The sequence below is a fragment of the Hipposideros armiger genome, unplaced genomic scaffold (assembly GCF_001890085.2).
Source record: "Hipposideros armiger isolate ML-2016 unplaced genomic scaffold, ASM189008v1 scaffold_50, whole genome shotgun sequence".
Classification (NCBI taxonomy): domain Eukaryota; kingdom Metazoa; phylum Chordata; class Mammalia; order Chiroptera; family Hipposideridae; genus Hipposideros; species Hipposideros armiger.
In genome coordinates this window covers 1,200,934-1,217,691 of record NW_017731400.1, presented here as the reverse complement: position 1 = coordinate 1,217,691, position 16,758 = coordinate 1,200,934, and the positions used below count along the sequence as shown (strand labels likewise).

General features: G+C 34.7%; 1 pseudogene; it reads right to left on the bottom strand.

Annotated features, from left to right (window-relative positions):
* Positions 1-15,361: 15,361 nt before the first annotated feature.
* LOC109381632 (ATP synthase-coupling factor 6, mitochondrial-like) lies at positions 15,362-15,702 on the bottom strand (annotated as a pseudogene).
* Between the last annotated feature and the right edge of the window lie 1,056 nt (positions 15,703-16,758).

Sequence of the window (16,758 nt, the reverse complement as noted above, 5' to 3'; positions counted from 1 at the left end):
TAAATTGCCAGGGGACAGGAGAATTTAATGTTTTGTTCCATGTGACCTCCTACCAATCCCTAACGGAGCAGTTTGTTCCTACTCCAGGAGACAATGGCTCCAAGCGCTCAGCAGTTCCCTTCCTGCCTTGAGTCTCTTAGAACAGGTACACACTCCCCCATCCCAGCACGGGCCACACATCTGGCATGGCTTGCTCCCTTGCAGGACATCTTGTCCTTTCTAACAAGTCCACGGAGACATCTGGTTCACACCAAAAATGTCCTCACCTAGCCTATTGAGACAAAGAGGGTTATTATTGGCAATACAGACATTTTCGAAGTGTGGACCTTTTTGAGAGGACCAAATGTCAAGGACCTTTTGGCATGGACCAAATATTCAATACTCATCGGCTTATATCAGCAGCAGTAGTAAAAAAAAACACTATGGGTCAGGGAGCATCTGTTTGTCTTGATGGCTTGTGCTGATGTTAGATGCTTTATGTTCTCTGCCGTCCAGTGAAAAAAGATGGCTCTCTGCCATCCAAATTAAAACAACAGTTTTACAAACTGTCAGCAAGTTCTTTTGTGATAACTATGTCTTCAGTGAACTAAGGACAGAGAACTTTTCTTTCCTTAGAAGACATGGACTTGGAAACTTTTCTTCCCTATGTTTCAGGAGAGAAGAAAAACACATGACTTCTGTATGCAAGCCTCACCCTTTCCAAAGACACATCTAGGTCTCCTCCACTCCTGCCCAGACACATTCACCCAAGAGAGATTACTCTCTCATAGAGCTGGAATTTAATTTCTTTATGCAACAAAATATTAAAATACTTAGGTAATAACATTCACTAACATTGTCTGCTATCTGATAATGCACAGAAATGGGGCAATTATGCTTCACCCCGGGTGGCTGATGAGGTCACTTCAAATTGTAGGCATTATCTAATAATATCCCTGCCTGGATATAAGTGCATTGTTATAATTATTAGCCATAAAGAAAGTAGGGTGCATGTATGGGGGGAAAGATTTTAATTATTTAATTTGATGGTATAACACAGCCTTGCCATTGCCCTTCCTACAAATTCACATGTCTCAACAAACACGTTGTACATCCGTAGCTTCGTATCTCTCTGCATGGATTCTAACTAAGCCTGGGAAACCATATCATTATCACTTTAAGTGAAGAGGGCTTCAGGGTACAGCTGCTACTGAGGACATATTAAAATAAAAGTGAAAACATACTGAGGGATCAGAGAGAGGATTATGATGTCTTGGGCAATGGAACTGCATCAGGAATTTCAATGCTTGAATCATTCACAGATTATTTTTGAAGCTTTCTTTTTCTTTTATAGACAGTGCTACTCACATATGAGTCTTAATTTACCTTTTAGGTATGGTTTTGGGGAGGAGTCACCTTTAATAAGATGGTCATGTGTGCTAAACAGTACATGTAACAGTGTCAAAACATTTGACTTTGAAATCTGTGAGTGTGGTTCAAACCCTACCACAATCCTCTTAATGACCTTCTAAGTCACAAGGCTTTAGAGCATTTCTCTAGGACACTGAATTTCCAAATGCAATCTGCCCCACAGATATGTGAGGTTCAGCTATTTGGCTTACGCCAAAGAACCGGAAATAACAAAGCTGTGCATGTTAAACTTAGAAAAGGAGAACTGAGAGGAGGTAATTCTTGTTTTGTATCATCTGCCAGATCAGTCAAAAGAAATTGGGGTTTGACTTACTGATCTTTATTTTTCAGGTAGGCAAACTATCTCCAAGAGGTAAAAGATACTGAGAAGCAATTTTTTTTCTCAAAATAATATTTTTATTTTTAAATATGAGTCTGTGGTAACCATTTGTCATCAATATTTTACAGACAAGATGCCTGCCCTGGGTGGGACATTGCTTAGAACAACTCCAGGGCTCCTTCCAATTTTATATAATCCCAAACTGTATAGAATGGATAGAGGACAAAGAGAATGATGAGTGTTCAAAGCGTGTTAGCAAGCTAAAGTCTATTTCATTGAAATGGGTCTCTGAAGGACAATAACCCAACTTTCCCCATCTTACCTCGACTCCCTCCTCCCACTACACACCCCGCTAATGGTTTCCAGTGGCAGAAGTCCAAGATACAGTAATCCTGTTTGTTTGATGACTAAACATCCTTTTATGCCTGGAGGATCAACTCTTACAGTCAAACAAACTGAATTAGTGCCTAATGCTAAAACCAGAGCACTCTCTGGACTTTAAAGAGTGGCCCAAATCACCAATATAACCAGCCTGACCGCTGTCTCCCTAGAGGAACAATCACTTTGTTTCATTTTAGTTGGTTATGACAAATTTGGGGGGGGGGGTTATAATTGACCAAAAGGACACTGAATTTAAAATGCATGTTGAGGTTCCTGGGTAGTATAATCCATAACTAGTGTGCATAGAGGCCATGAACTGACATATGTTTCTCACTTCCAAAAAGCAAATGTTTAGATTTGACTTGATTTGCATTTGGGGTAAGTAAAGTTGAAACAGAGATGAAAGTCTAAGCTGTTTGGAAAGAAGAAACTAAGTCTGATTTGAATTTTACCTAATGTAAATTAATCCTTTAGGGAGAATAATTTAGTGTTATTTATTTGTCCTGCTTATAGCTTAGCTAGAGTACATGGTTGCCAACCTAACATTATTTCATGAAGTTTTCCTTATCCTGTATGAAAATCTTTCATCTGTTAAGATTGCTCTCCCTTGCAGACCTCAATGAGATAACCCTCTCTCTGGGAATGTGACGAGAGAAGGTCCATCTTGAGGGATTCTGTTGCTGCTAGCTACTTATTATGAGGAAGGACTATGAGACTCACTGCTTGTTTGTGGGTGTAGTAGATAAAACAAAAAATACACTAGAAGTAAAGAAGAGAGGATGAGATGAAGCCAAAGACAACAATTTCTACTTCATAATATGGTTTCAGGCTTTCACGATATAATCCTAATACAGAGATAAATGATTTATAAAGTGGCAGTATTAAATGCTATTCCTTTCCCTACTCTTCTTAGGTATTTTTCAAATTTTAGTAACTCTAAGATCAACTGATTTTTAAATACTAAAGACCATATAGATGGTAGTAATGTGATCATGGCTATTAGTATAGTAAATACCAATATTCAAGAGAAAGCTTTTATTTCAGATACCAAACTTTCGTTATTGTTCTCCTTAATATGGAATCACTAATATTTAGAAGCATATCATGCATATTACTTGCTACAGACTCAGCAGTTCACTGCTATTAAGAATGGTGGGGCTCCATTTGAACACGTTCTACCTTAATCTCAAATTCTTTTTGATCAAAAATCAACTCCTAGTTCTTTTGCCAGAATAGACCGTAATGAGGAAGTCCCATTTTCATCACAGGTATCCCTGAATGTTACATCCTACCAACATTATGTTCTACATTATGTTCAGAATATATTTTCTTTCAATAAACTTTCCTACTATTCACTCTGCTGTGAACCATTTTTAACACTCCAGGAATTAACATAATATACAAAATCTTTTGTTTGTCTCCCTGTATGCTGATCTGAATAGTTTACTTTTAAAAGGGGAAGGAAGATTAAAAAAAAATCAAATAATATATTTAAATATTACCTTTACCCAAAATATGTTGCTTCTTAATTTCTAATATTTATCTTTAATTAAGAAGAAAGATTAAATATATTACCAGATCAAGTTAATCTTTGTTTTTAATTTATTTCCATCCATTTTGGAATAAATGTTACTTTCCATTTATTCTGATGTTAAATTAATAAGATAAATCTAAAGGTCTACTAAAAACTCAGCTTTAGCTTGGGGGAGTGAGTGAGATAGGGAAGTAATAGAAGGGATGGAAGGTAAAATGAAAGGAGTAAAATTCTGAGCAATGATCTCATCTCTTTAAGCTGTGGTCAATATTTATTCTAAGTACAGAGGATTGTTAAACGATTATGAATATCACTTGATTATCACTTCTTGCCGGAGAAACAAACTCTAAATTACATCAATCCCTTTCTCTATGTATCTTACAGAGAGTTGGGGCATATTTGGGTGAATCTGGTTGAAAGGGATCATTCCTTGTTAACAGAACTATAGGGTACTATTTTCTTTTCCTTTATTTTAAACAGTAATGTTTCTCATAGTATAGCCTTCTTGATTCTCCTTCTTGAATATTAAGAAATAATATTCAAGTTTGATTCTGTTAAGAACATGTTAGGTTACTTTTAACCATCAGTTGGAATTCAGATATCAAGTTACCAATAAGTGATTTCTTATGTTCATATACAACCTACAATGTAGTTTTCAAGTTTGGTTGTTGCACAATTCTGTTATGGTATATTTGGACAGCTGAAATGTCCAAAATCCATTTAGATGATTGGCCAAATGGGAGAGGGTTTTAAACTATGACCTGCCATTTCTAAATATAATGCAGTAACATAATAATCCTAATCATTCAAATAATTACCAATAATAAATATTGAATATAAACCAACAAGAGTTTTAGAAATTCAAGAGCACTTATAGCAAAGACATCATGCCCGGTCATAATTCATTTATTTTCAGAGACATAAGGATCAAATCATAGTCTTTTCCTTATCTAAGATGGCTAACACAGTTGGAGTAAAAAGATATCCAGGCCTGTTCATCAAAATAAAAGAAACCTCACTCCAAAATGGGACCAGTCTCCCATGCTTTGCTTTGAGAGGTTTCTTGACAGAATAAATCAATGAGGTCAATAAGTCAAACTGTTTCCTGGGCTCTGAAAAATATATGTAATAGTAAAGAAATTACAGATAGATTTGTGTCTTCTCCTCAGTCAGTTCGCTTATCTGAACACAGGTGGTGTTGCCTATATGGAATTTCTTGAGCCAGGTTCTCAAAAGACATCCAGCCTGGTTTGTTGGGGGTTTTTTTGTTTGTTTTGGTTTGGTTTGTTTTTTAAAGAAAGATCCCCAGCAAGGACAGATATTTTCATTGGATTACTCTTCCTGTGCTACGTTATTAGACCCCATCTCTCTTCCTGTCTGCCGGTCACACAGTCTCATTTCCATTTCTTGACCCTGTCTTAGGTAGAGAAGAAGAGAGGAGCAGAGATAGAAAGAAAGAGTCATTTGCTTAGATGGGAAGACAGTTTTGAGAAAGACAGAAGAGTATAAATTTTACTTTCCAGGACAGGTCCTGAAAGATGACAGGCACATCTAGTCAATAAGTACATGACTGATAGTGAAAATCACAAGGCAGTTTGTGAGGAAAATAGAAGAGATGGGAAAAGCCAGTAGATATTGTCATGGTCTATATGTTTCCTTTGATATTGTTGAAAAACAATTAAGAATTTCCTTTATTTTGAAATTACTTTCTTAACTGATGAACTGTGTTTCTTGGCTGTGATATGGAGAATAAAATAATAGGATATAATTTATTAACATTACAGTTGTAAAAGAAGACCCTGATAATATCGATCTTCTAGTAAATTCATAACTCATTAGTTGTATGGCACAGCTCATTTTTAAATAGAATGCTTTGTATTATGTATTATATAATTGCTTGATTTTCTTTCTGAATTTTATGTTTTTTTTAATACCTCGAACACCTTGCACATTATGTTAAAGTTACATACTACTCCACATTTTAATTCTTTTTTGTGAGAAAGCTAAAAAAAAGGACAGGTATTGACCTCAGTGAGTCTTTTTTATTTTTATGAAAAACTACCAAAATAGCTTAGACCAGCCCATCCATTTATATAAAAGATAAAAGCCATTTCTTTCTTGTTTTAGTCAGAAATATTTTAAGAAAAAAACCAATATATCCATCATTTTACAAAATATGTATGCCCATCTGTTCAAATTAAAAGTAAACAGGAATATACTGTATGTATTAAAACATATAAAACAATATTCTGGATGCTATATGGTTATAGGAAATTGGTACTCTCAGCAAATACTATATATATATATATATATATATATATATATATATATATATATATATTTTTTTAATAGACCATTTGAAAGGAGTGGTTATATAGTTCTTTACATCTTACATCAGATCTATCATTTCTGGTTTGTTACATGTGTCAAGACTATAAATTACTTGAGTATTAATACATATATATTTATAGATATATAAATATTTATATACCCAGCTATCTACTCATGTGTATACATATATATATATATACACATATACATAATATATATATATATGAGTATATATACCTATATGTCTTTCAGAGATATATACATATATGATTTTAACATAATATTGAAAACTAACACTTTAAAAAGCTTTTAAATGGAATATTTGTGAGAATCTGCACTGTAAAACTGTTATTAGTTTACCAGGTGCTCATCTACATAAATTGGGAGGAAACAAATGTGTTGATCTGACATGTTTATTTCATTCAAACAGGTCTAATAATTGAGCTGTGAAAGCTGAGAACCATTTGGTTTACTCTATTTACTTTCTCTTCTTTAAAGTTTGACACTGTCCTTCATCTAAATGAGAGTTCAACTGAAATTATCTTTCTTTTAAAATATCTTGGCATCTTAGCAAAATGTTTTATAAGAAAAATTTTGATTACTGTATTTTTTCACTTCAACAACTATATAAAGCATACTATATAAAGATTAAAATAAATTAATTCATAATTGTCCTTGGCATTCATGATTTGGTAAAGCAATAGAATCAAATACTTTGGAGATTTTCTTAGACCTTAGTTTGTGTTCCTCTCCATTTTAAGTTATCTTTAAAAACACCCCAAAAAAACAATAAACTAAGCACAAAGAAAATCAACTGCAGAAATAAACTAAAAACAATAGTGAGTTTAAAGTGGAATTGCTGATAAAAATAATGCTGATTGAAAATATCAATCATCTATATTTTTGTATAATGCTAAATATCAAAAAATCTGTCACAAACTGGAGTGACAATCAATTAAATTATTGAGCATTAAGTGCTCAATACATTTTCTTAAACATGTGGATATTTGATATTACATAAACATGTAATATGCGTTCCAACTGAATAGACTGGAATTTAGCAATTATTCATTGTTACACTATCCACTAATTCCACTGCATAGAATGTGAAGTGTTTTAGTGCTATTGCTCTCAGTTAAAAGCTGCAATTATAAATTTATTTGAGAGAATTTTCAAAGTGGCTTTGAAAGTACTGAAGTCCAATGTCCAAACATTTTACTTCTTGGTCCCTCTTATCACTACTCCCTGTCACCTGGATTAAATCTGTAAATTCCTAATGCCCACAGACATAAGGCTCTGACATGAAGTCATTACCTTAGTTTTTTCTAGTACTATATGAACATAGCAACATGAACATAGTTTAAATAAATTCTGATTTTAAAAATTCATTTAATCATGAGCTCTGTTGTTGGATGCTAAACAGTAATTTGAAGCAAATTTTGTACTTTTCAATCTATTATTTTTTCCACCAGGTAAAAAAATTTTAAGAAAGATACAAATTTATTTATGCATCATGAGGAGTTAAATTATAATTAAATAATGATGTACATGGAATTGATGGGCTATTGACTTAATTGGTGAAAATAAATCACTCTTTTAAATAATAGAAGAAACTTCAAGGCTTAATGTTCATAATGGTCATGCAAACAATTCTAGATATTGCTAGGTGAGTCTGAGAGCATAAGAGAATAGGGGGGTGGAGAGAGAATCCAATCACTTGATATATAAGGTCAGCAGAGAAGTTTAAAACTAAAGTTTTCTCTTATTCGCCAGTGTTTTGATACATGCAGTTACGAGTATGCATTCCTGTTTTCTATGTATTTACCTTTCATCAGAGCAGATGCAAAAGATGAACCTGAATTTCATTTCTGTGTCTGGTTTCTTAGCAAAATGTCTTTATGATCTCTGCCAGACCACACAGAGCACTCTTTTACGGCTCATTGTACCAGTTATGGGCTGAATTGTGGCCCCCGAAATTCATAGGTTAAAGTTTGAACCTTCTGTACCTCAGAATGGACTGCATTTGAGAATATTTACAGTGGTAATTAAATTAAAATTAGGAACCTAGGGGTGACCCATTAGCTCAGTTGGTTGGAATGTGGTGCTGATAACACTGAGGTTGCCTACAGATCCCACATGGGCTACTGTGAGCTGAGCCCTCCTTAAAAAGGGTGAACTACACCATTGTAGCATGAAAGCAATGTGTAACCAATGACCATGGCTGTTCCCCCATAAACTAAAAAAGAAAAAAGTCCCTCTTAAAAATTAGGTCTCTAGGGTGGGTCCTAATCCAATATGACTAGCCTCCTTATAATAAGAGGAGATTAGGACAAGTATACTGAGGGGCAACTAGTGAAGACACATGATGGAGAAAATGGCCGTCTATAAGACAAGGAGAGAGGCCTCAGCAGAAACCAAACTTGCCTATACTTTGATCTTAGAATTCTGTTTAAGCCACCCTGTCTGGTACTTTGTTATGGTATCCATAGCGAATGAATGCAGTGCCAATTCTAAAGCTAAGCCAAGGCAGATAGACTTGTACAGAAAAAAGAATAGAATCTTAATGATCTCATCACTATGACCTAAGTTCTTCTAAGAGTTAAAACATGAGTAATTATTTTCTTTTTAGTTTATGCTGTATCTGCTCTATAATATTGTGCTGAAATGGTAAACCTCACCAAGGATCTCTAATTATTTCCCTAAAGTATTAATCTACTTGATTATTAAGCTTTTGGTATTTTCCATAGTTAGAAATGCCCTGATATTGATTACTTTGCTCCACTATAACTTTAAAATTTGGAATGATTTTTAGCATAATGATTTTTTTTGGCTCTACTATAATATAAAAGAAATAGGAATACCTGCCACAGAATCAAAGGAAGACATTGATTTATGCTCTGGGAAGAAGGAATTGAAAATTGAATAAAGACAAGAGAAAATAAAATTTCCTAGACCAAGAACAAATGGAAATTGATTTAATTTACTGAAAAGAAATCACCTCTTTGAGTACTCAAGCAAAGCATTAGGATCTTGCTGACTACCAGGAAAGGACAAATTAGAATTAGAAGAATCTATGAGTATGTGGACTCCAAATTACTACAGTACCTTTCTGGTAAATCTCCCCACTTCACACAAAACATTATGTAACATTTCAGGGAATCGTGACTTTTTCCCACCACTGAAGTATAATGATATTAAAATATTTTCCTTGCCTTGCCTTTTAAAAAAAGATTAAATTATACTCCATCTTGCAGACATATATATAGCACATGCATTTTTTATAGTGGTGCTTGAAAGATATGGGCACTTCATGGCCTATGGTTTTCCTAATAACTTTTCATTCCCCTTAAATAAACTTAATTCCCAGAGCCATGGATTGGAATATTTGGACAGTGAGAGATGGGGATGGTCACAGGGAGACGATAGACTTCTTGTTTGTCTAGGACTGACCCTAAGCAACACTTTTAGATTGACATGAAAGAGTCAGAGCAATCTGACAGCCTGCCCACTGTAAGAAAGCTACAACAAGGGAAATTGAAGAAAAAAAAATATATAAATATACCCTGTTCTGAAGAATTATGTGGTAGAATTGGAATGAAAGCATAGTACATAAAGATCCTGATGAGTTGAATTTCTTTTTTAATCTCACCTTGGAGGAAAACTGCAAAATGAAACCACACAGGATTTAGCATAGCACAAAATGTTTTGAAGTGTTGGCATCAGGTGTGTGGTGTAAGTTAAAGAGAATAGGCAGACATTTGGAAATACGCACATGTTTCTGTTCGAAGGCCATCGCCAAGCTCTTTGTTTTGGAGTAATTCCTCCTGATGAGAATCGCATCAGTCATTTTGGGCAGGAAAGTTGGGAGGCTGGCTTTGAGTGGTGGCTAGGGGGATTGTGTCTTCCCCTAGCTAGACCCAGAAGACAGTCCCAGCAGTTATAGTCACTCCCTATAGTTAACTATTCTTATCCTTAGCCATCTTTAAAGTGGTTGTATAGATACCTCAGTGAAAATTATGCTTTGCAGAATTAAAGGACTACTTATGGTCATGCTTGGGGTAAAGCAATTTTTGGTAGAGCAAATGACAGAAATATGGAAGAGTTAATCTACAAGAGTGCCAAATGAAATGATTTCGCAGATTAGGAGACTGAGGTCACAATTGACCACCAGCATGGACTTTGAGAGTACACAGTAATTACTTCTCTTGAAGACTTGGTAAAAGAATGGGCTTTCAGGGGCCGGCTGAGTGGCTCAGTTGGTTAAGAGCTCGCTCAAGAGTTTGAGCTCTGAGCAACAGTGGTTTGGGTCAGCCCGAGCTGAGCAGCCACGGAGCTGCCAACAGGTGGCGGGATGGCTCAGCTAAAAAAAAAAAACAACAACAAAAACAAACAAACAAAAAAAGAATGGGCTTTCAAAATCTATGGCATAGAAGCTGGCATCATAATCTTTAGGCATTACAGGAAGAACTTCCTAAAAACCTCAGAGAGGCCAAAGATTATTAGCTTAAACTATTTGTTTAATAGTTTAAATGAAAGTCATCCTGTTCCTGAAGAACTTAGAAAACAGAAAATAATTTATCCACAATTAAAATGTAAAAGCAAAGCACAATCAACGTGAGCCAAGTGTTCTGGACCAATGCAACATTACCGTGTATGAATACAGGAACTCTTAATCAAAACAGGGATGGTAAGTCTGATAATAAGCATGGAAAAGTCTCAAAATGAATCCATGATGGTGCCCATCTGAAGACTGTCTCAGACAGAGAAAACCTAAATCAAGATTAATCTTATTCCTGCGTCACACACATTATTTCTGTTGTGAAATGAGTATATCTGGCTAAGATGGCCCGATATACTCAGGCTCTAGATTAGATACTTAATTCACCCAGAACTCTTTCTTCCGAATACATGCTAAGCAAGCAACATTTTCATAGTTTTGCTTTCTCATACACATATGCTTCATCCGCGCTTCAAAGTTTCAATATAAGAAGGTATTAGGGGTAGCAATGTAGTTGGAAGTATGAAACTGAAGAGGAAACACAAGTCTGGGCTTCCATAATATGTACATCTTCAAGAAATGCATTGTATTTCTAATTGGGGAAGTTTGCAGAAGGACTAACACATAGAAGATCTGGTAGGCTCAAGCTGTGCTTCCTATCCTTGTACATGGTATTGCTAGGCACTGAAATTATTTACAAGGAGAGAATGTTTGGTTCTGTCTTCTGACACTTCATGTCACTGTTTATTTTTACTTTTTCTCATTGGGGCTTATCACTCTCTAGCATACTATCTGTTTTATTTATACTCCTGATAGTATTGCTCTCTTGCATTAGAATACTAGCTCCATTAAGTCAGGGACTTTTGTCTGTACAGTATTTCCCTAGAACCCAGAGTAATGTCATGGACATAGTAGATATTTGTGAATATGTGTTGAGTTAATCTTGTAATCATACACCTATTAGCAATAGGAGCCATCTGTGATACAGGGAGCCTTGGACACGGTACTCTAAATATTTTGGTTTCAAGTTGGATCTCTCCGATAGTGAGATGTTCAGAATAACTTTAACACTTTCACTCTCCAATTTTGAGCTGTTACACCCGTTTTTTGGTTACATAGACATAAATTTAATTTTATAACTCTAAATACCTTATTTATTTATTGATATGTCTTCATTTCTTCAGGCCAAAGGTTTTTGCTGCTTTGTCTTTTCTTCTTCTCCTTATTTTTATTTACTTTAGATTGAAGTCATTATTTGTTACATTCACTATGACACTTTCTCCTAGACATTTTCCTATGTATCTGGCCATTGCTTCTCAGTCTCCTTTACCAATACATTCACCTCAATTCCAAAAGAAAAATAATAATAATTTCCAGAAGTGCTTTGTGCAACACAAAACATGCACTTTAATTTTTAAGTTTTCTTTAGGTTTAAAGGTAATTGACTTAGAAAAGCATCTATTAATAGTATTGGGACAGATGAGGCACTCAATAAATTGAAATGATTCATTTTTCTACTTTGAAAGGTAACAATAATTAGGATTAATATTTTTTAATAAAAATATATAAGCAAAATATCAACTAATGATCTCATTTTCTATATTTGTTATAGAACTTTATTGAATAATATTTAATATCTGCAAAATTTTGAAGTATTTATCTTGGCTAACTGGTGCTTTAATAATATCATTGATGGTTAATGATTTAAACAGATTCAAGATACACGTACTTAATACTTTCCTCAATGTTTAATTATACATATATTTTAATTTTATTTGTAGTGATTCAAAATAAAACAACCCTTCTGCAATGAGGAAAACTATACATGTTTTATAACCCACAAATGTAACCAGATTTGCTTTAATGAGTTATATGTCTTCAGAAGATAGCTTAATGCAAAATATGTGAAAGATTTAAAGGTGAAGCAAATTCCCTTGTCCTTTTCTTTAATAGACACCATCACAATTGACCTTTAAAGCTGATAAAGCTATAAGGAAAGACAAGAGCAGATGCAATATTCTGCCAGACCTGTTTGAATATATTTAACAGATGGCCAACGCATGAATCCTTCTTTAGCCAAAGAAACTTGAAGTTGATTTTCATTTCTGGGCTGGTACTTTGTAATACCAAAGATTTTTTAAAATTAAGATAAATTGAGGGTCGGTGGAGTGGCATGTTGATTAAGAGTTGGCTTGGGATGCCAGCTCTGAGCAGCAGGGCCCTGGTTCAGATCCCACATGAGGGCTAGTGATGCTGCACCCTCTTCAGCTAAGATGGTGAACAACAGCTCAACCTGGAGCTGGGCTGCCGTGAGTCGCTGGCGATGGACATAGGCTGCAGTGGGGCTGCAGTGGGCTGCTGTAAGCTACTGTGAGTGGCTGGAAGCCAGCGTGAGAAGCCGGCAGCCGGTGTGAGTGGCTGTGAGCCATCATGAGTGGCTGTCCAATGGCCAGCGAGCAACTGCCTCACTCAGGAAAAGTGCAATGATAATACCAACATGGACCAGTGAAGCGGTGTCCTCCACAACTAGACTGAAGAACAAAAGGACAGCAACTTGTCCGATCCCTTCTCCCAATTCCCCAATAAAATCTTTAAAAAATAATAAAATAAAATAAATTGAAACAGGAAGTTAGCTGGAAAATAAAATAAGCTTTTCATTCGCTGGTCTTAGACAGGGTGTGAGATAAAGAGGACAACTGCTACCAGTGGCATAAAGAGGTGAAATATGCAAGCAAGCATCTGTGTTTCTTAGTTCTATGTCATGCCTGAGGAATGAGTTCAACACTATCCACAAAGATGTGGGAATTAGGTTGCCTTTTACTTGACCTCTATGTTTTTGATTTGTTATATTGTCATTTAGCCTGTGGAAATGTTCAACCTAATCTTTCCAGACTCTTATAATCAACTAGAGTGGTATTGATCTTCCTATCATTCTCATACCTTTGGAAGTCATGTATGAGTAAGAATGTGCACACGCATATAGATAATCTAAAGCTATTTGATGTGCTCTTAATTATAAATAGCTCCTTCCAAATTTACTAAAGCTATAAACATCATATACTGATTTTATATATATACATTCTCTCTTATCCACCCATGCACATTTATATTTATACTTTTATAGTCACATATGCCACAAATTTCACACCCAGATGTCTTGCTGCCACATCCATTCTGTGCTTACCCTCTAAACAATCTGAAGCCATTAATAGACACCTGGCTATGAATGGATTGCACACATAGCTCCCTGAGAAACCCTGGAAGGAAATTAGTTTCTCTGAGCTGGCTTAAGTTCATTTGTTTTTAAATTTTGCAGTTATGGGTAGGAGAATCACTCAGCATCTACCAAATGAAAAGTTGAAATACAACACAGTGAACATTCATCTACCCTTCACTGTGTTTACTAATGATTTCATTAATATTTTGCCATTATTGCTTTCCTTCTATCTGTATGTTTTAATACTTTAGGTTGTTAATAATGGTGGCAATCAATCATTTGGAAGTAATTTGCAGACATCATAACATTAAACCTGTAAATACTTTATCATGCATTTCTTGAGAATAAGAACATGTTTCTACATAATCACAACACACTTAAAACACATGTGACCTTTAAAATTAATTTAATTATGACTAGTTTAATCCATAATGTTGGTCCATGACATGAATTTTTTGAAGAGTTCAGGACAACTTTTATTCCGGTCATCCCAGAGTCTGGCTTTATTTCATTATTTCCTCATAACTGACTACAATTCATTTTTTTCTTTTTTTTTTTTTTGTTTGGCAAAAGCACCACATAGGGGATGTTGTGTACTATTGTTTAATTGTTTCACATAAAATGGCACTTAAGATACATTTCACTATTAGTGATGCTAAATTTGGTCATTTGGTTAAGGTGGCACTACAAAGTCTGTCCATTATAAAGGTATCCATTCAATTTATCATAAATAACCATTGGATAAATGATATTTTAAAACCCAGTGAATATGCAGCATCCAACATAATTCACCCAATGGTTTTAGCATCAGCTGATAACTGGTCGCTGTCTTTATCAAAAGAAAGTTCAGGTTACAAAGTTAGGTAATCCATTTGCCACAGCTTAACAGAAACACACACACACACACATACACGCCAAATAAAATGATTAAATATAAAACTCTTAATTTTTTCATAAAACTATCTACTCCAGGAAAACCTAAAATATTGAGGCCAACAAACACATTCAGTTGTTGGCATATACCGTGTTTCCTCGAAAATAAGACCTAACCAGGAAATAAGCCCTAGCATGATATTTCAGGGTGCTCGTAATACAAGCCCTACTCCAAACAAAAGCCCCAGTTAACATTGTCAGCCAGACATAATTGTTTAAATAAATGTAGATTTTTGTACATGAATAAATGAATAAATATAGATTTGTTGGAGCAAAAATCAATATAAGACCCGGTCTTATTTTCAGGGAAACATTGTAAACAAACATGGGAAAAGTTAAATCTTTGGAAACAGAACTACATTGTTGATGGACCAGTTCTAATTAAAATTAAGCATATGCAAAATACCAATCCATTGATGGAAAAATATTATTACCACATTGAAATTGCTCAAAAATTATCTGGATTGTTTTTCTGTTTCTCACTTGCTCAAGTCCTCTCTAGGTTGATTATTTTATTTACTTATTTTTATTTGGATAGAAAATGAAAGCAGAGGTGGTCATCGGGTCAGCAGAGTTATAATGTCAAGGCCATCTATAAACCTTTTCTTTTTTTACACCCAACAACACCAAATAATGTATTTGGAATCAGAATTAAAGGAACACTTGACAGTTGTAAAATGTATGTTTATTCTGATATTTCTGATTAGTTGTATAACTAATATGGGACAAATTGCCAGATTAATTGCATAGTAGTTTTTCAGACTGGGGTTTTTCCATGATTTCAAAATTGGTACCTTCAAATATGAAGTTGGAGAACATCGTCACATCTGCTTTACCGTACATTTGCTTAAGCTTAGAAAAGCTCCCTACTCAGCTCTTGCTGATACACTGGGCCAATATCAACAGGTCCTCCGGATACCTATCACTTAGATTTGCATTCTCTAGTCCAAGAAAAGTTTCTATATAGGATCAAGTTCTCATCAAATGCCAACTGCTCTAACACCAGTGTTACTCTGCAAGTGGACTGAGACTGCCAGGGAAACGACAGAAGAGAACTTGAACATCCTCTGAAGAATCATGGGGAGTCTATTACTTGCACTCAGTCCCAAGCTGCCAGAGCCACTGCCTCTGCCTCCTTTCTACTTATGGCCCTGGATCTGCCCATTCACCTACCTGCTTTTACAATGTATTATGGGCCATCACTTCAGTTTGTAGATGCTCAATGGACAGGACACATCTGGGAGACAATCACTAAGGCATTTTTAAGACAAGCCTGTTAGAAATAACACTAGATGCATTCTCTTACCAAAATTTGAAAAAGTAAGGAAAATACAATGGACAAACACATCTTAAGAGTGGTCTGGTCAGCACTCCGGGGATGTTTAAATGGTCATAGAGAGAGCAAATAAAATTATGAAGGTATTCAAACAATATATAATTACACGGAAAAATGAAAGTGAGACCTTTGATTTTGGAAAGTCAGAGACTAAGTGAAAATATAATAGCAGCACAAAACGTTATGGTAACTGACCAAATCCAAGAATACTAAAAATATTTGCAGGACAGCAAAGGATGTAGTTTTAGAGCCAGTAAAATTTTTGCAAAGTTAACAAGTAAAAAACCTAAAACATGTTGCCATCCAAAGACCTACAGGCTGAAAATATAAATTTAAGAAGTTTGACATAATCTGAGGGTAAATACAAGCTAAGAATATTTGAGAAGAATTGTGTGAAGAACAACTACCATTCCTTTTTTTATTAATATAAAAATTTTCTTCTATTTTCACAGATAGTCTCCAAAACAGTTGCACCATGGAACAATATAAGAAGCCCTATAGTTCTACATTTTAGACCAATGGATTTTGTTATTTTTAAATATTTATATATGTAATGCTTTCCAAAACAAAACAGTAAAGAAAACTTACAATTATCCTCTTGTGTGTTGATTTCCAAGCTATTATTATTTTTCTCTAATTATAAATATAATAGGCATTCATTTCTGAAAATAATAATGAAGATTAATGCATTATCTCACAATTTATAAATTGTTGCTACTATTAATAATATTTAGTGTATTTTTTCATTCTTTTTTCCCTAATTATTTACTTTCATATTTGGTTCACACTGTTTATATAG